At 37.6% G+C, this 19,858-nt stretch overlaps 1 long non-coding RNA gene across 5 annotated transcripts; it reads left to right on the top strand.

The window, feature by feature from the left end:
- The first annotated feature begins 3,064 nt into the window (after positions 1-3,064).
- Positions 3,065-8,992, top strand: LOC120132736. Of its 5 annotated transcripts, none has more exons than XR_005517026.1 (11): positions 3,065-3,303; positions 3,490-3,828; positions 3,925-3,968; positions 4,250-4,420; positions 5,190-5,694; positions 5,957-6,309; positions 6,393-6,518; positions 6,597-7,190; positions 7,311-8,151; positions 8,416-8,472; positions 8,581-8,992. It is a non-coding gene; the product is annotated as an uncharacterized LOC120132736 (long non-coding RNA). The 5 variants fall into 5 exon arrangements; XR_005517028.1 differs by having other exon boundaries at positions 6,028-6,309; XR_005517027.1 differs by having other exon boundaries at positions 3,479-3,828; positions 5,190-6,309.
- The last annotated feature ends 10,866 nt before the right edge of the window (positions 8,993-19,858 follow it).

Consider the following 19,858-nt stretch of genomic DNA (forward strand, 5'->3'; position numbering starts at 1 on the left):
TTTTTTACAAGGAAAATATATGTTATCTTTCTCTATTGGTACATGGGACACAGATTCATAATCAAATTCAGAAAGTGTTTCGGTAGCATGATTGAATTGAGACTCATTGTTGGTCAAACCCAAAGAATCCCTTATTTCTTGTAACAACATGCAAAATGAAGGATCCTTTGAAAGTTGAAGAAATTGGTTTGAGTTCCTATGTTGGACACTCATAGATGCATTGATCTCTCCATCAATGTTTTCTCTTATTTGGTGGATGTTACATAGAATTATTCAAAACACTCTTTAATTTTTATTTCAGACCAGTGAACCACCTGGGATTGGTCTAAGACCTCTAAATTCCTCAAATTCGGTTTCTCGTATGGGTTATGACCAGCTTATCCAGCAATATCAGCAGCAGCAAAACCAATCACACTTTCGTCTGCAACAGATGTCAGCTGTCAGTCAGTCATTTAGGGAACCTTGGATGAAATCGATGCAGGCTGCAGTCTACACAGTCTAATCCTGATCCATTTGGATTACTTGGTTTGTAAAGTGTGCTAAGGATGTGCGATCCTGATCTGACGTCTATTGCTCTTGGAATTGATCTAACAAAACTTGGGTTAAATTTGAATTCATCAGAAAATCTTTACAAGACCTTTGGCTCTCCATGGTCTGGTGAGCCGGCTAAGGGTGATCCAGAGTTCGCTGTCCCACAATGTTATTACGCTAAGCAACCTCCCACTTTACATGTGAGATGTATTTCTCTTTTTGATTTATAAGCAGATGAAAAGCGGGAAAAAAAGGTTACAATTCTATTTCCTTTCATTTCTTCTTGTGTGATCGTTTTGGGCATTTGGTTTTCTAGGTTCTTACTTGGAAAGCTCTAATTTTTAACTTGTTTTCCTTTTAGTTGGTGATGATGAAAGTGGCTTTGCGGAGGTGGAGCATGGGGAAGTGAATTTTCCGGTGATAAGTGCTGTGAAAAACATTAACTCAGCTAGAAAACCACCCAACACCTTTTTGTTTGCCTGTCTATGGTGAGGAAAAACTTGGGTTCTTGAACATGTATGTTTATCAATAAAAGTCCTAACTTGAAACATTGCGCAATCTTTTATCCTCTTTGCAATCATACGCCACGTACAGTTTTTGTCAATCGTACACCTTGTTTCGAAACGATCTTTGCTTGATTTGTTAACTTTTAGTTGATAGCCATCTTCCACACATTTCGTATACAAAGCTATCTTCAAGTCTTCCTTTGTATCAAAACAATCATCTTTCTTGATACGAATAACTTTTGTGTAACAATCAACTGCTTTCTTTGCCAACTCTTCTTCCGGTAACTGAAGTAATTCTGGCATATTCCAGTTATACTCCCGTGGCATTTTCTTTTCTTCGGGGACTTTTTCTTCTTCTTTTTCTTCTTCAGGGTTATATGAATTACAGAATGGATGTTCAACATGTTCATTCACAGTCGTAACTTCCTCCTCATTATCATCAACAACATCTTCCTCGGCAACGGGTGTTTCATCATCAAAATTCGGGTATTGACCAATATCAAAATCATTACACGCAGGGTCTGTTTCTTCTTCTGAAACATCATCAAAATCCGTGTATTGACCACTATCAAAGTTCGGGTATTGACCAAGATCAAATTTCGAATACTGACTAGTACTCACAATTTTTTCTCTTGGCTCATCATCGTCTAATTGGTCAATACGAAAACCGGAATTTGGTGCTGAAAGTTGATTTGGATTTGGATTAGAGAAAGGCTGTGGGTTTTTTGACCCACTTAGTTGATTACTACCCGCTACTGACCCAACAATACTACTTCTAGGTTCAACAACATACAATGTAACATCATCACTTGAAACATTAATATAAGCAATGAATCGTTCAACATCTTCATTGTCGGTTAACAAATAAACTTTACCATTTCTCTGATAAGATAGCCTAAATCCACTTAGGGGCTCTAAATTCAATTTCTTTGAAACACGTAACATTAGGGTTTCATAAGTTAACTTCTTTAATGACAGTTTTAGTTGAAGATTCATGGGTAAAGGCATATATTGTAAAACACCATGAACATTCTCCCATGACCCTCCAAAACACAAATCTATCCAAACATGATCAACATTAGATGATTTCATGGTTGTAACTAAACAAACGAGATGCGAAACTAAGACCTGTTGCCGGATGGGGAAGGATGTCGTTGGATATTTGAACGAATGTCGCCGGAGAGAGTGATAGATGGAGATGGAATGAGTTGCGATTTAGGGATTTAGGTTATGAGTTGTTGCTGCTGCGTATATATATATACACTCAAAATTTGGCTTGCGAAACTAAAACCTGTTGCGAACTTTGAAACTCGCATTGCGATTCTGTATTATCTCGTTGCGAAAGTCAGAATCGCGTTGCGAAAGGCAATCATTTGACCATCGCAATGCGAAATGCAAATCGCAACGATAGAATCGCAATGCGAAATGAAAAAGGCAACGAGGATTAACACATGCATAAACTTTTAACAATTATTATTGAATTCTAGGTACTTAACCAAACATTTTCAAACCAAAAGGAGTATATATGTTAACAAAACTTGCATTATGTGTATTTTATGTGTGCACTTTTAACATTTTCAGTTAGGCATGTATTAGTAACTAGAGTTTGAACATTGCTATGATCTGTTCAGTTGTCATCACTTATTAGACATTCATTTGACTATCGCAACGCGAAAATGGTTATCGCAACGAGAAAATCGCAATGCGAAATGAAAATCGCATTGCGATTTTCTCGTTGCGATTTTCATTTCGCATTGCGATTTCCATTTCGCGTTGCGATAGTCTGTTTTGCCTTCAACCTAAACCCTAGACCCTAGACCTGAGACCCCGAGCCCTAGACCCTAGACCCGACCAAAATGCCCGCCCACCACCCCTAGTCTCTTCCTCACTGCGTGGAGTGTACCAAGGATCCATGCCCATGCCCAACGTCCAAAGCCCAAGAGAGGCCTGGCGGCTCAATTTAACTATTATTGCCTTCTATATTAAATACCATTCATTTGTGCTTTCCCACCTGATGTGGGATTCTCTGTTACTGCAGCTTGATAGTGAAAACGCTGAAGTCTCGCTCTTCATTCACTCGCCCTCTCTATTTCACGCAATTGTTCACCACTTTCTTTGTACCTTTTCTTCTTCGTCGACTCCAATCAGAAACATTGTCAAGAGGTCTCAGAGAGTGAGATATGAGCGGGCACGATTCTAAGTACTTCTCGACGACGAAAAAGGGAGAAATCCCTGAACTCAAGAAGAGCTCAATTCTCAATACAAGGTATCTAGCGTCTTTCCTGCACATTTCATTGTTGATCTGCTTCATCTAATTTGTTAGGTTTTCTGTCTGATGTGTATGAAGGCCTTTAGTTCGTGTTTTTCGTTATATATATGTGGTTTTGCCGTTTTGATTTGTTCTTTGAAGCAGTCATACTGCTGAATTACGTCTTTTTTAGTTGTGTTTTAGGTTCTGTTTGGATCAATTAGGGATTACAGAAAATAAGCTGGAAATGGAAAGAGTGATGCTTATGAAGGTGTGTTTGATTGTGTTAAAAAGGTTTTGAAAGAGGAAGGTTTTCGGCCGTTTTATGCTTCTTACAGGACGACATTGCTCATGAATTCGCTGTATACGACTGTTCATTTCGCAACTTATGAGGCAGTAAAAAGGGGTTTGATTGAGATTCCACCAGAGTGTATAAGTGATGAACGGGTGATTGTCCATGCTACGGCGGATGCTCTTGCTGGGTCTTCTGCTCCGGTTATCACTACCCCGCTTGATGTAGTCAAAAGTCAGTTGCAGTAACAGGTAATTCTTCTTTCTTTTGTTTTCTACTTGCTACAACGATGTGGGATTACACTCCCATACAAAATATAACACATTTTTCCTCATCTTTGCCTTCAGAGCTGGGATACGGAAGCGGATAGAGATAGGAAACAAAATCTAAGGTGCTCGCTCCTTTGCTTTCCCTTTCCTTTTGCAATGCTTCTGTTTCCTTCAAAACTGTAATCCCCGAAAATGGGTATTTTTCCTCTCTCCATTTTCCTCGTTAAACCTTAGGCAAAACCTTAGAAAAAAACAAATTTTTTTATCAAAATTTTTGACGTTTTTGGTTTAATCGCTGCTGGATAAAATCTGGTTTTTCGTTTCGTTTTGAATCAAATTTCGTTAAAACATTTGAATCTTGAGTTCTGAGTTCTTGAGTTCATATGGCCCTGAGAATTTTCAGGTATGCCCCATCCACTCAGCTTTGGAGAGGTAGTCTTCATGTGATGGGTGGAAGCAAGGAGAATAGGCACACACCCGGATTAGAGCATTGGAGCCTTGCTGTAAAGGATGGGAAAGCATTGGAAACAGAATGGAGGAGTGAAGTACCCATTCCACGTGGAGGACCTCATAGGTTTGTCTAAGTGTTTTATCTAATATTTGTAGTCTACGGCATTAAGTTGGAAGATTTTGCTTTTTGTGCTGTTTGGGTGTTTTACATTTTGGTTATGATTTCATTGCATCTTTTGTAGACTATTTATAGTTGTTTACGTTTTTGTAGGAAAAAACTGAATGGATATTTGTCTGCATGTTTAGTTTTTGCAGTTAATCAAATGATACATAGAGCTAATTGAGACAATTGTTGTTTTGACAACGCACTTACTGCAATTATGCACTATTATTGTGTTTTAGCATTTGAAAATTTTGGTTTAAATCTTCAGTAGCTGATATCCCATTTGATTCATACTCCAGTTTGAGCATTGAATGTAGGTACGTGTCTATATCATATATGTTTCTTTTTAAAGTTTTTGGATGGTTGTTCACATTTAATCCATGCCCGAGAATGTGTTTTGTAGATAACTGTCGGACATGGATTCTGCAAGAAAAATGAATAGTCTCTTACGTTTATTTCTTTATATCTTTAAGCAAATATTCTTACCGGATGAACATGGAAACCTTACCCAATATTGGAAAAGGAAGACAATGTAAATTCTGTTTGATTGGAACATTTAATGTCTGGAACTTGGAAGTATCATCCTCGATCAAGAATGACTGCATAAGTCATATCTTATAGGCTTCTATTTGTTCTTTAATAGCCAAGAAAAATTGCAACTTATTTTCAGTTGTGTATTCCTTATATATTCTCTCACATACACTTTATCTTTTGAATGTCATCAATTTAGGGCATGTGTTGTGTTTAAAGATAGTCATTATGTTATTGGTGGTCAAGAGGGTGATTTTATGGCCAAACCTGGATCACCAATTTTCAAATGCTCTCGGAGGATGGAGGTATATGGGCCACTTGAGTTTTTCTTTATAGTTCCTTTCATGGAGAAGAGATTTTTGCTTTGACTAATAAAGCCACTGCTGAAGCCCTTAAACATCCCCATGGGAGCATCTTCTCCTGCTATAGAAAAAACACGTTTGGAATTCATTAGCCTTAAATCTTTACTTAAAAATTATGGAATTTTGATCCGTAGGTCCAACTGGTACCTTGCCAATCAGACCTTCTGGACGAGTCTGTATTATGGAATGCGCCAAGTGTAGGCAGCGATGGCTTGAAAGCCATACGTCTGGCTAATAACTTTGGCCTCAATCTTGCTACTTTACCAGGCAATAGCAGCATCACTGTTGCTGCACGGGAATGGTTTGTTGGAGACAACCAACTATGGATGATTACACCAAATTGTAAGTTTCCCTAAACCCAGACAAACTAAAATCATTATAAGGTTTTATAAACATTTCTGTGTTATGCACGAAGTTTTGTTGTTCATGTTTTCTTTATGCCTTTATGTTGTAATTTTATCCTAATGTATGGGCTTGTGATAAATTCACGATGCTTATAAAATGGGGCATGCGGTCGATTTATCGCTTCAAATAATCCCTGTTTTGCGTTATCTTGTTTCAGTGTTTTTATTTCATTATGACGTATTTGTGTTGTTTTCTTCAGATCTGTTTTCATTACAGTGTGTCGGATGTACGTTATTTTCTTCGGATGCTTTCTTTGTGTTTTCATTTCAGTGCGCTGAAAAAGTATGGCGGCGGTGGTGTATGCATGATGTTTATCAGTTGAGCTAAAGCACCAACTTTTCGTTTGTCTATTAAGATCAGTGGCAGTCTCTAATGAATCAACATACGTTTAATAATTAATTGATAAGATAAAGATTATGAAGCGGAGCGCCTCAGAGTTGGCCCTCGAGGAATTCAGCAGGAAGTATTTCCCGCAGGATTCTCTCTAATAGGGAGTCTGCCAGGCGATCAAGGAAAAGAAAGCGAGAGCATCTCGCTGATCTTGAATTCCAGGTTATTATGTATTTACTACTAGTATCAATTTTAAACCTTATAGAAGCACAGTCCTTAACAATTTATTTTATTCTTTGTAAAAGGCTAAACAATTGAGAGGAGAAAGTGATTCCCTATTTAAGAGGCTTACAAATGCTGATAAACTATGTCGTGATGCTGGAACTTGCAATCGAGTGCTCAGGTCAGATGTCGTAGCCTTGAGAAATGAGGTAGGAATTTTGGGATGCATATTTGTAACCTTATACACATAGAAAAAGAGTAATAATTATGACTCCCTATTATATTAGGTGAAGTTGGCTGAGGGTATACTTGCCGGAGTCTTCTTCGCATGTGGTCTGAATCAACTTGTTCAGAATCACATGACTTCACCGCAAACAATTATTACTGGTAATAATCTTCGGCGGCCGGCAAGTGTGTCCCCCACTGTTACCGTACACGGAGATGGTTCCTCCTATGTCTTTGGGAACTCACCAAACGTCCATTTCAGTGTCAATAATGTTGGAATTAGTGGTGATGCTGTGGGCTATATTACACAAGGTGTTTGGCCTAATTAAGGATATCCCCTGCTTTGTGGATTAGATTTAGATCCATCAGCAAAAAGCAAACGTTCTAAGCCTCCTCAGTGTCAAAGCTCTGCTGTTCGTGTCTTATTGCGTTCTGTTTTAAATACCGTTTTGTTTATGCTTTCCCCCTAGATGTGCGATTTTGTTCTACCGAGTGAGACTTCTTCAGCCATTGCTCATCTTGCAACCCCCAAACTCGGAGGACTTTTTCTCCTTTGCCTTGTTAAATTTCTTCATTCCCCGACTTTTCCAAGTCTTTTTCTTCTTTGGTAATACGACAACAAGATGACGCTTTACATTGGTCGCGAAGCTTCAAAGGTGTGTGTTTGTTTTCTTGTTTACTATTCTAGAATTGGGAAACTATTTAGGGATTTTGATTTGATTTTTGTGTTGTTGGGTTTTGAGATTTTTGACACAATTTTCTAAATTTTGAATCAGGGAATTTGGTTTGGGCAGTCGAGGACTGCAATTGAGTTGTTGTGTTCAATAATCTTAGAGAGGGTGGTATATCAAAGCTGTCTTTGTAAAGATGATTCTTTCAGCTCTTTTAACTTCTGTTGGGATCAATCTTGGTCTTTGCTTCTTGTTTTTCACTCTATTCTCGATATTGAGGAACCAGCCTGGTAATATCACAGTATATTCACATGCCATAACAATTCTCAGTTTCTCGTTTATTTAGAGTGATTTTCTAATGGTAGTGGCTGTAAGATGTGCCAGTAATTCTCAGAGTGAACTTTGCTATGAAGAATTATTCGAACGTTGATCAGAGCTGTATCTAGTGGCTAATATATTCTGTTAGTATGGCAGCATGAATTTCCAGAAATGATCTTACTATGAAGCTTTCTTCTACTATTCGCATGCCATAACAATTCTCAGTTTCTCGTTTATTATAGAGTGATTGTCTAATGGTAGTGGCTGTAAGATGTGCCAGTAATTCTCAGTTTGAACTTTGCTATGAAGAACTATTCGAACGTTGATCAGAGCTGTATCTAGTGGGTAATATATTCTGTTAGTATGGCAGCATGAATTTCCAGAAATGATCTTACTATGAAGCTTTGGTCTACCATTCTGCCCGATCCAATTCTGAGACCTTTACATTGATTCTTGGGATTTTGTTGGAATGTGCTGGAAATGATTTGTAGGTATCGTATTTTTCTTCAATTTTGAACTTCTTCTGAGACAACCTGTATATTCTGCAGCTATGACAAATCAACAGCTAAAGGATAGAGGAAACCAGATGATGGATGAGACTGATCAAGCCATTGACAGGGCTAATAAGGTTGTTATCAAACTTTTTTCTGCAATCTGATTATATGACACCCCGTGCATTTTCTATAGGGAGAAATAATTGGTTTTATATTCAGATCCTTAGATATTGAAATTTCCTTCTATATTCTTTCTATATTGAACTAAAAATCAACAAAATGCAAGAAGTCTTGGGATGTCCAAATTTTTGTATTAATTCCTCCCATCATTAACACATCCAGATTGATGGGCTATTGATAATGAAAGACTAATTTTGCCTGACCCTTTTTAATATTAGGTTGTTCAAGATACTGTTGATGTTGGAACAGAAACTGCTGCAGCTCTCAAGGCTCAGGTACACAACTTGAAAGCATTAAGAATTATCAACATTGTGGTCATCGTGTCATTCTTATAGTATTGTTGTGGGTGTTTTTAAGCCCGTATATCTTTTTTCATTTTGCAGTTGCCACTAAAGATAAAAGATAAAAAGACTGTTACAGACCTTTCAATGGCCAGGGTGCATATCCGACACCAGTTCTACCACCAATCAAGTCTACTATACCCCTTGATCCTATTGGACAGCTCAGTGAGTGTTTGCCGTTGTAGAATATGTTTGATCCTGCAACTGAGGTTTTGATTTTCCTGTTCTAAACATGTTATTTCACTGTTACTTCGTGTGTTCTTTTCTGCTTCCTTGTACAAGATAGTTAATTTTCTGTATGTTTTATTTCCAGAAGGAACCAGATTTTGACTTGGATATTAAAGAGGATGTTGAAGAATAATGCTGCAAATGTGACCTTGAGCTTTTATCATTCAAAGCTGTTTCTCCCACCTGCCTTTGTTCTGCAGAATTAAGTATAAAATATTCATGATTAATGAAGCGTATGTCATTTTAACCAACGATATAAATAATTAATTACATCTCATAATTATGAAATTACCTTCACAAATGCCAATTAAGTGTCACAAATGTTGGCTTCCTTGACCACTTCTTCAACAAGTTTTTCCACAATGGTACCTCGCTATAGTTTTTCAAAGAATGGAAAACTATGAAATATAAAAAAAGGATTCATTTAAATGTACCTCAGGATCATCCAAAAGTCTTGGAGCAGATAATACAACATCCTTAGCACCATCTTCGTTCTGCCACATTTAAGTTGATTTATCCAAAATTAGAAAAACAATGATGAAAGAATTGTTCCCTCTTTCTAAGCAGCCGATCAGATTTTACAATAATGTGTGAGATAAGATACCGTAGCTGTACTGATTAGCTGGGCGTTCGTGGTTCAGGTTCTTGAAAACGATGGTATGGTCATTCACGCAATCGCAAGCAATCCGAACCGTCACTAAAATCTTCTCCTCCGGAACCTTGGCTCCTCCTCCGGGGGTGGTCGAGAAGGAGATCTTGGATCAATTCTGGTGGTAGTGGATAGGTTCTCGAAGTATGCCACTTTTGTACCAGCACCGAAGTATTGTTCGGCGGAAGAGATTGCTAGGTTGGTGTTCAAACATGTGGTGAAAAATTGGGGCATTCCTCAGAGCATAGTCAATGACCGAGATGGAAGATTTATTGGGAAGTTTTGGAAGGGATTGTTTTGCGAAAGGCAGCAAAGTGTGCGTGTTGCGAAAGGTGTGCGTGTTGCGAAAGTGAAATTCGCAACGCGAATTTCAATTGTGTGTTGTGAATTTGACTTCTGTGTTGCGAATTTGACTTCTGTATTGCGATTTACAAATTCGCGTTGCGAATTTCAAAACTGAGTTGCGAAGTTGGAGTTCGCATTGCAAATTTGTTGGTCATTTTCGTAAATCCAAAAAAAGTTGTATATTATAAGGCATTTGGACCATCAGTTCATTTCCTAGTCCAATTATGTCCCATTTGGATATATATTCAGCCTTTGAAGCAAAGAGTGGGAAATGGAGGGGAAAACACATCAAAACAAAACCTCTCTCTTTATTCTACATTAACTATTATACTCAAAGACAAGCAAGCAATTATATATGTATAAAGATTCGGTAGCAAGCTCAAATAGACATTGATCGTTTTTGCATATTTAAAAGAGAGAAAATAACCTCAGTGACCAAAATCCCATATAATTTACGATTTTAACCAACTTTTTTCGGATTTGCCAAAATGACCAACAAAATCGTAATGCGATCGCTAATTCGCAACGCGATCTCCATTATCGCAAATTCGCGTTGCATTTCGCGTTGCGATAGTTGGAAATCGCGTTGCGATGGTATACAGTGTCGTTGCGATTTTCCCAATTCGCAATGCGAATAAGTAAATCGCAATGCGAATAAGTAAATCGCAACGCGAATTGGGAAAATCGCAATGCGATACTTACTATCGCAATGCGATAATACAAAATCGCAACGAGATACTGACTTTCGCAACGCGATTCTGACTTTCGCAACGCGATTTACATAGCGCCATTCGTATTAACGCGTATTTTTTTTTCAAATTCCAAACACGAATTTTTTCTTAATAACTCGGAAACTGAACCGTCCACAGTAATCGCAACTCATAACCTCAAACCCAAAAACACAACACTCAGTAATGCAGAAATGGAAAATCAACCTCCGAGGGTTAGTTTTTTTATTTTTATTTTGAAATTTTTGCATTATTTTAGGTTTTTCATATTGAGATTGATGATAAGTTTACTGGTAATTTCAATAATAGATTAACCATTTCACTTAGATTTCTTATTAAATTCATTCGATTGCTGCCAATACTGCTAAATTGTTTAGCCTGTGAAGTTAGTATTTGTCTTTGTTTTGTCTTTTGGTTGAAGTAATGCAGAAGAAGAATAGTTTCGAGAATGAAAATCGCAACGCGGAAATAACTATCGCAACGCGAAATAAAAAACGCAACGCGATACAAAAATCGCATTGCGATTTTTATTTCGCGTTGCGATTTTCATTTCGCGTTTGCGATTTTCATTTCGCGTTGCGATTGTCTGGTCGCGATAGTCATTTCGCGTTTGTAGAAAGTGTTGTTTGAGCAAATGTTTGGTTTATGCAGGTTAATCTCAGAAGTGAGCTGCGTGAAAATGATGTATGGCTGCAAAAGTTGATTCAATAGTAGAAGTGTTATTTTCTCTAATAATTATTGCTTATTTTTTGATTGTTTAATTGATTTGTAAAAGGTGATTTGTAAAAGTTGATTTGTTTAATTGATGTTAACATAATTCTTATTTGTACTTGTTTAATTGATTGAAATGTAATGGTTGATTTTGTTGATTTCAATCTGCATTATGTTGAAGGCAAAAAGTACTATCGCAATGCGAAATGAAAATCGCAACGAGAGAATCGCAACGCGAAAATGAAAATCACAACGCGAAATTAAATTCGCGTTGCGATTTTCATTTCGTATTGCGATTCCCTCGTTACGATTTTCATTTTGCATTGCGAAATTAGCGTTGCGATTTTCATTTCGCATTGCGATTCTCTCGTTGCGATTTTCATTTCGCATTGCGATAGTAATTTCCGCGTTGCGATAGACATTAAGATGATTGCCTATTAAGTGATAACAACTGGAACAGATCATAGCAATTTTCAAACTCAAGTTACTAATACATGCCTAACTGAAAATGTTAAAAGTTCACACATAAAATCTACATAATACAACGTTTGCATTTAAAAATCACCTAAGTTAACAGTCCCAAAAGGTGAAGCCAGTTGTGATTGGGATTTTAAAGATGATTGCGATTTTGATTGCCTTTTTCTTGACACCATATGAGCTTTGGATTTTGATGATGATCCATATTTTGGTAGAGGAAAAGATGATTGTGATGGCACTGGTGATCCACATGTCAACCTTGTATGACTACTTTCCTTGCACCGACTACATGTCAATCTCTTCTTCTCTTCACCCTTAGACGGTATACGATCGTGACTTTTTGGTCGGCCAGGTAGCCTTCTGTCCATGGCTGGTGGCAAAACTGTTTGTAAGTCATCTGGTATGTCCCACTCAGAAGGATGTGAAATAGGGTAGACAATCTCGGCGTAAGTCTGTCGATATACTTCTGTAGTGTAGCAATCCATAGCGTATGTGCTTGAATCATCTTGGTTTAGATGAAGAGCAACTTTTATAACATGGCCACACGGATAACCAGATGTTTGCCATTTCATACAACTACACGTCCTTGCATTTAGATCGCAACGCGAAAATGGCTATCGCAACGAGAAAATCGCAATGCGAAATGAAAATCGCATTGCGGTTTTCTCGTTGCGATTTTCATTTCGCATTGCGATTTTCATTTCGCATTGCGATTTTCTCGTTGCGATAGCCATTTCGCGTTGCGATAGTCTGTTTTGTCTTCAACATAAAGCAGATTGAAAATCAACAAATCAACTATTACATTTCAACACAAATTATGCACACATCAATTAAACAAATAAACATTTACAAATCATCTTTTACAAATCAATTAAACAATCAAATAATAATAATAATTCTTATTTCTTCATCAATTATTGAATCAATGAATCAACAACTTTGTGACCCCGTACATCCATTTCACGCAGCTCACTTAAGGATTAACCTGCAGAAACCAAACATTTGCTCAAACAAGACTTCCTACACATCTAAAACCTACAAACAACAAATTATTGAATTCTAGGTAATTAACCAAACATTTTCAAACCAAAAGGAGTATATATGTTAACAAAACTTGCATTTGACTTACCAATTAACAATGGACACTTTCATAACGCGGATGCAGGTAGGCAGCGTCTCGAATATATTGCTCTAGCCATATAATGCCGAAACCACAAGCCTACTGCAGCTCTATCTCTATCGGTGGGAGGTAAAAACTCTGTGCTTCCCGTCGTCAAACGCGCCAAGCAAAGGCATACGAGAGGACCACAATCCCCTCTGGCTCCCGGTGATTGCTGTGGCGCGGTCTCGTCTCTGACAACTGTGACATTGAACTTCTTTGGCTTCTTGTGTCCAGAATGACTCCAATACTTAATCTCATCCAAGAATTTAGCCAAATGAGAGCTCCATCCCTTGAAAATATCTCTCAAATCAGGGATAAACACCTGCGATCATAAGTAATAATTCATTTATTTGCGCACTTATTTATGAACACCTTTAAAAAATTTTAAAAATAAACACTAACCTTATCGACCTCCCACCATGCAGGATAAAGTTTAGCTTGTCCATTGCCCAACAAAAATGATTCATCTCGTTGATTCTTCAAGTGAACTGCGTGAAAAGCCGTTGGCATTATTGTATATAGCGAATTTTTTTTATTTTTCCTAAGCTTCCTTATTATTAGTAGACGTGACAACCACGCATCGATATGTTGTTTTACAAAAAAATACATATATTAGTGAATTACATTAATTTTTAAACAAATTAATCAAAATCATATATAAGACATATATAAGGCTTACCTCCCCATCCAAATAGCCACTGTCTTCAACCCCTAATAGCACACCCCACCAAGACCGATCAAGCAACAAAAACATTTCATCGTTGAGTTTGCTGATGTCAGTGTAACACCCTTGGCTCCGCTCATGTAGATAAAAATCAACTGCGGTCTTAGCCCAAAGGGTATTATCCACAATTGTTTCCGGTAGTTGTCTTCTCTCCACTTCAGATACCGGAAGGGTACTAGCCGGTAACTCATACGAGAGCCAACTCTCATCCATCATGTCCGGAACTGGTGGGGGTTTCTCAATACTTCGATATATTACCCCATGTGAATCGGGCTCTGGAATGGTGGGAGGGACCTCTTCAACGATGACAGTGGCCTCTTGAACGGTGGGGGGGAATCTTGAGGGAGAATAGGGGCCTCTTGAACGATTGGAGGGGACTCTTGAGGGATGACCGGTGAGTCGGGCTTCTTCTTGCGGAGTCTTCGCACCATTGGGGTGAACGGAGACGTAATAGCACGTCCACGCCGTCTGATGCGTGAACTCCGTCGTGCAAGGAAAACCCGACGTAAAGCATCCACCTTATCGGGCCGCTAAAAAAAATTAATACATAAATCAGTAAATAAACAGACATGATATTAAACAAAGACAAATATGTTTCAAACTAGCATTGTATTCACCCAAATCATTATTCTATCATAGTTCACAAAATGCTCAGATAACATTTCAGAAGTAAGCACTTATATAAAACATTTAAAAGGACAACATATATAAACATTCCAGAAGAAGAATAGTTGACTTTCGCAACATGAAACTTAAAATCACAACGCGAAATGACTATCGCAACGCGGAAATGGCTATCGCAATGCGAAATGAAAATCGCAACGACAAAATCGCAACGCGAAATGAAATCGCAACGACAAAATCGCAACGCGAAACACAAATCGCATTGCGATTTTCATTTCGCGTTGCGATTTTGTCGTTGCGATTTCATTTCGCATTGCGAAATTGTCGTTGCAATTTTCATTTCGCATTGCGATAGCCATTTCCGCGTTGCGATAGTCATTTTCGTGTTGCGAAAGTAAACTATTCTTCTTCTGCAAATTGAAACTTGAATGGATTGCATTACTTCAACCAAAAGACAAAAACAAAACCAAAAACAAATACTAACAAAAACAGTTTAGCAGTATTGGCAGCAACCGAATGAATTATGAGTATGAAAAATCTTAAACTTACCTCGTTGCGTATAGTATGAACCTCATTCTGCAACGATGCTACCATCTCACGTAGAGCGGCTACCTCACCGCGTAATGTAGACACCTCAACACGCCATGCACCATCGTCTTTGCGTAAAGTACCGACCTCCTCACGCAAGGCATTGACCTCATCACGTAACTCCCCTAACTCATCCCGTTGAGGTGGAGGTGGAGAACAGGGAGATAAACGTCGTGGCATCTTTGCCGGTCGCCTATCTTGCGGTGATGGTGGAGAAGAGGCTCGATGATGTGACAGAATAGGTGATGGTTGTCGTTGTGGAGGTGTATAGCCGGGTCGATCAGATGATGGCTCTGGGTGAGGTGATAGCTCTGGGCGAGGTGATGGCTCCCGAAGTGGAGGCTGCTCATCAACCATTCCATCAAAAAAACGCTTACTAGCTTGCCACCAATCAGTGGCAAGCTCAGCTTCCGTGGGTGTCAGCCTCTGTAGAGGAGTGTTGGCCTCCTAACAATATAAAAGCTCAAACAAAGTTAAACGTGTACTAGTAATAACTTGTTTATAAACATATGGTAGTATTTATGTTAACTTACATTATTTATTGTCGTATACCGTAGTAAATCTTCCCATTGCAAGGTTCGTTTCCTCTTCTAGGAAATAGCCCTGGGAATATCATTTGAAGTTTTTATTGCATATGTCTTCATGGCGGGAAAGGCCTCAAATATCCAAATCTACAAACAATATAATAACAAACATTAGTAATTGTTAAATAATTACTTATAATTTTGGAAACATCATATAAAAATTCTTACCTTAAAGGCCCAAATAAAGCCTGTCAAAGTGTATTTGGAACCATCGCCATGCAAACTTTTTCGATCATCCAAGGCAGACGATAACTTATTCCATGTAGCTTTCCATAAATACGAGCCCCACGGAAACAGGTTCCACGCATTTAGGTCTTCTACCAATTTGATTAGATCATTTGGAATAGGTTGTCTGGCCTCTCTGCCTAAAAAGTCGGCATGCAAAAGAATTAGAAGGCATACTCGGACAACGTCGACGTCATCCATCCGAGTAAAACCATCTTTATTATTCAAAAATCTTGTCAGGTCTTCTACGTGTAGACTCGGCCTCTCCAGCTCAGGAAAAACCCGGGATAGCCATGATGGGCGGGTAATGTGTCTAGTGTACCGACCTACATCATCGTGTCCGAAGCGTAGACCGGTGATTAAGCAAAACTCCTCCCGCCCAAAACACGTATACGCCGGTGGAAAATCAAACCATATCTCTTCATCACGACGTTGTATAGTCTCTGGTAGATCGCTAGTCATGGTTTGAAGAAACAGGTGTGTCAACATCGCATCTCCACCGGGATGTTGTACTTTCAGCCATGGCCCGAAGCATGTATCCTCAAACATTTTTCTTTGTGCAGGTGAAAGCTTCGACGCAATTGTTTTGGCCAGGCTGACTTTATTTCTCAAGGTCAATTGAGCCGAATAAAAGTTCTACAAAAACAATAAACATACTAAATTAGATATACCAAAAACTACACTGTGAAGATATACCAAAAACAATAATAAACATAAAGAGTAGTAGTTTATTCTTCAAACTTAAATTTGCAACACTGTGAATTTCGTATTTGTCTTTATTTTTTTGTTGAAGTAATGCAATTCATTCAAGTTTCAATTTGCAGAAGAATAATAGTTTCTAAAAATGAAAATCGCAACACGAAAATGACTATCGCAACGCGAATTCGACTATCGCAACGAGAGAATCGCAACGCGAAACTAAAATCGCGTTGCGATTTGCATTTCGCGTTGCGATTTGCATTTCGCGTTGCGATTCTCGGTTGATTTAATAAGCAATCTAAGTGAAATGGTTAATCTATTATTGAAATTACCAGTAAACTTATCATCAATTTCAATATGAAAAACCTAATAATAATGCAAAAATTTCTAAAAGAAAATAATTAAAAAAACTAACCCTCGTTGGTTGATTTGGTTGATTTTCCATTTCTGATTGTGAGGGTGGCTCTGAGAGATGGAGATAGACGGATTTCGCCGGAGATGGGGACGGATTTCGTCAGAGATGGGTGAGAGAGTGAGAGATGGAGATGGGACTGAGTTGTGATTTTAGGTTTTAGGTTATGAGTTGCGATTACGGGATATTCTGTGGACAGTTCAGTGTTCCAATATATTAATATTCGTGTTTGGAATTTAAAAATAAAATACTTGGCCAGGATACTAATGGCGCTTTGAAAATCGCATTGCGATTATGTATTATCGCGTTGCGAAAGTCAGAATCGCGTTGCGAAAGTCAGTATCGCGTTGCGAAAGTAAGTATCTCGTTGCGATTTTGTATTATCGCATTGCGATAGTCAGTATCGCATTGCGATTTTCCCAATTCGCGTTGCGATTTACTTATTCGCATTGCGATTTTCCCAATTCGCGTTGCGATTTACTTATTCGCATTGTGAATTCGGAAAATCGCAACGACACTGTAGACCATCACAACGCGATTTTCAACTATCGCATTGCGAAAATACAACGCGAATTTGCGATAATGGAGATCGCGTTGCGAATTAGCGATCGCATTGCAATTTTGTTGATCATTTTGGCAAATCCAAAAAAAGTTGATTAAAATCGTATATTATATGAGATTTTTGGTCACTGAGGTTATTTTCTCTTTAAAAGATGATATCTTTGTATCTATATTAACTATATGTTAAATAAAAAATAATATATATGGCAGCTGTCAAACTAGTTTTTTCACCATGGAGTTGGGAATAGAGTGAAAGAAATTAAAAGCAAAGATGAGCTGGTATCCAAAGTGCAGTGATTGGTCAAAACTCTTTTTTAACCCCAATTGTCATTTGATATGAGAGTGGCGCATGGCTTGTGTACAGCAAGTGAGAGTTCATCCTCCGCAATTATTAGGCATTTACTCATTACTTGTTCCCCCGCAATTACTATACAAGATGATAGCAATCAAAAACAAAATCTTTGACCCCCAAACAACCATAGCTTTTCGTCCCTATAACAACACACACTCTCTGCTTAGCCCCCGGAACCAAACACGACAAGTCATTTAAGAATGATCCATACCCAGTAGAGGATAGCAAAGGCCAAAGAGGCTGAGTGAAAGCCATGAAGAAAGGTGGGTCTAGGAGATACAAGGCCAATGGAGGGTTTCTTAAGCAAGGAAGAGGCAGGTTTTACATTCTCAGAAGATGCATTGCTCTGCTTCTCTGCTCCCGAGCCTGACTTAGCTATTTCTTTTACATTTTCCTTTCTCATATATTCCTGACCTGTCTTCAGTTTATGCTGAGATTTTACAACTTGATTCTGCTAATTACTTTGGTTTCATTGCTTCTAGCATAATTTACTTTCATTCTTCAATTTTCCACTTCACTATATTTGATTGTCAAATTCTAATCATCAAAATATAATTCCTTTAAAAACTTAAAGAATAAACAAAAAGTTTACTTATCCAAAATAGTAAAGACTTATTTAATCATTGATCAAAATATTATTTTTAGTCAGTTAAATTTTTTTTATAATTATATATTTTAGGAAATGACCATATACAAATAGAAAGAAGTGAGATTATATGATACAAAGTGTAATCTTTGGGAGATCGATTACAATCTTGATAAAGTAGATTCTGTTGACCATATATATTCAAAAATATTACATCTTAAAAGTAATTTAAAATCGAAATAATTAAACTATTACTGCAATTTAAGATCGATTAGATTTAAAATTTGTCAAAATATAATTTATTCAACTAATTCAAGAGCTGACAAATTAAAATTAAATTAATTAATTCTCAGATAGAATAATTTGAATAAAAATAATCTACACTAATTCAGCTAGTTGAAACATTTCTTCAAGACTTAAATAATTTGAAGTTTATATGAATATAGATGATTAAAGTTGAAATTTTGGCTTTTTTTTTTTAATTTTCGCCTAACAAAGTCGAACTTTTTTGTGTTTAATTGTCACAATGATGTAAAGATAAGAATGAATTCTTAAAAGCAGCATCATCAGGATTCAAGACTTGTTTCTCATTCTCAAACAATTGGGGAAATGAAAAATAAAGATAAAACATTCTAAGAAATTGCATAACACGACATGATTGTACAGAAAACAGAGTTGCAACTGTATTTAGTCTCACCTATATGAACAATTACGCCAAAAGTCCCGGGGGGGATATTCTCCATCCAAAATATGGAGAAGAAGCTACAAGAGAATCACGGGTCGTGCCTTTTTTTTTCTTATAGAAGCATAGTGAAGACAGTTGATACCAGAGCCATACTTTTTTTTGTCATCTTGGGGAACTGGATGATACAACCCCAACTTCAATCGAAGGACGACTGGGAAGTTTTGTCAGTTCCGGACTTGAACTTCCCTGTAGAAGGGCTGCTCTGGGGGTTTAAAAGCAAAAGCTGCTGCATGTCATTTGGAAGCACGTTGAACACTGCCTGTAGATCAACTTTCAATTTATGGCACAATGCTACAGAGTCTGATACTCTGATACGGCCTTTCCAGATTGCTGCAGCTGAAGATTACATCGGTGCAATTCTAATAGTTAGCAAAAAGTACGTTCTGTAATAAATATTGCAACAAATAGTATATGATAAAGCACTGAGAATTTTCCAATAGCATATCTTACTATTCTTTTAAACAAAAAGAGAACTTAAATTACACTATGATTTCAAACAACAAATTTGTTGCATAACTTGTAGAGTCCAGATCAAACTAAATTATTGTGCTGAGGAACAAAAAATATATTTATTGCAATGGCCCATTTCCTCCACTTACCACTTCTTCACTAGAATTCTCGGGTTTTTTTTGCGGATATTTGTAACATATACAACATAAGAGAAAAAATAGAAGTAAAACATAATACTTTTATGCCATGAGTAACAATGAGAGTTACTTCCACATGGGTAAATCATCTCTCTTGCACAGGCATTTTTTTGTGAGTATGCAATGTGCATGGGTGGTGCCGTGGTGGAATGCTCATTAGTTGAAATGGAAGATGTGACGGTGGTAACTAGAAGGCATCTGACACTACAGGATAGATGACGATATATAAATGGTCGAAAAGTATCTAGGCAAGAAATCTGTCATAACTTCCCC

The sequence above is a fragment of the Hibiscus syriacus genome, unplaced genomic scaffold, assembly GCF_006381635.1.
Source record: "Hibiscus syriacus cultivar Baekdansim isolate YM2019G1 unplaced genomic scaffold, ASM638163v2 tig00110569_pilon, whole genome shotgun sequence".
In the NCBI taxonomy this organism is placed as follows: Eukaryota; Viridiplantae; Streptophyta; class Magnoliopsida; order Malvales; family Malvaceae; genus Hibiscus; species Hibiscus syriacus.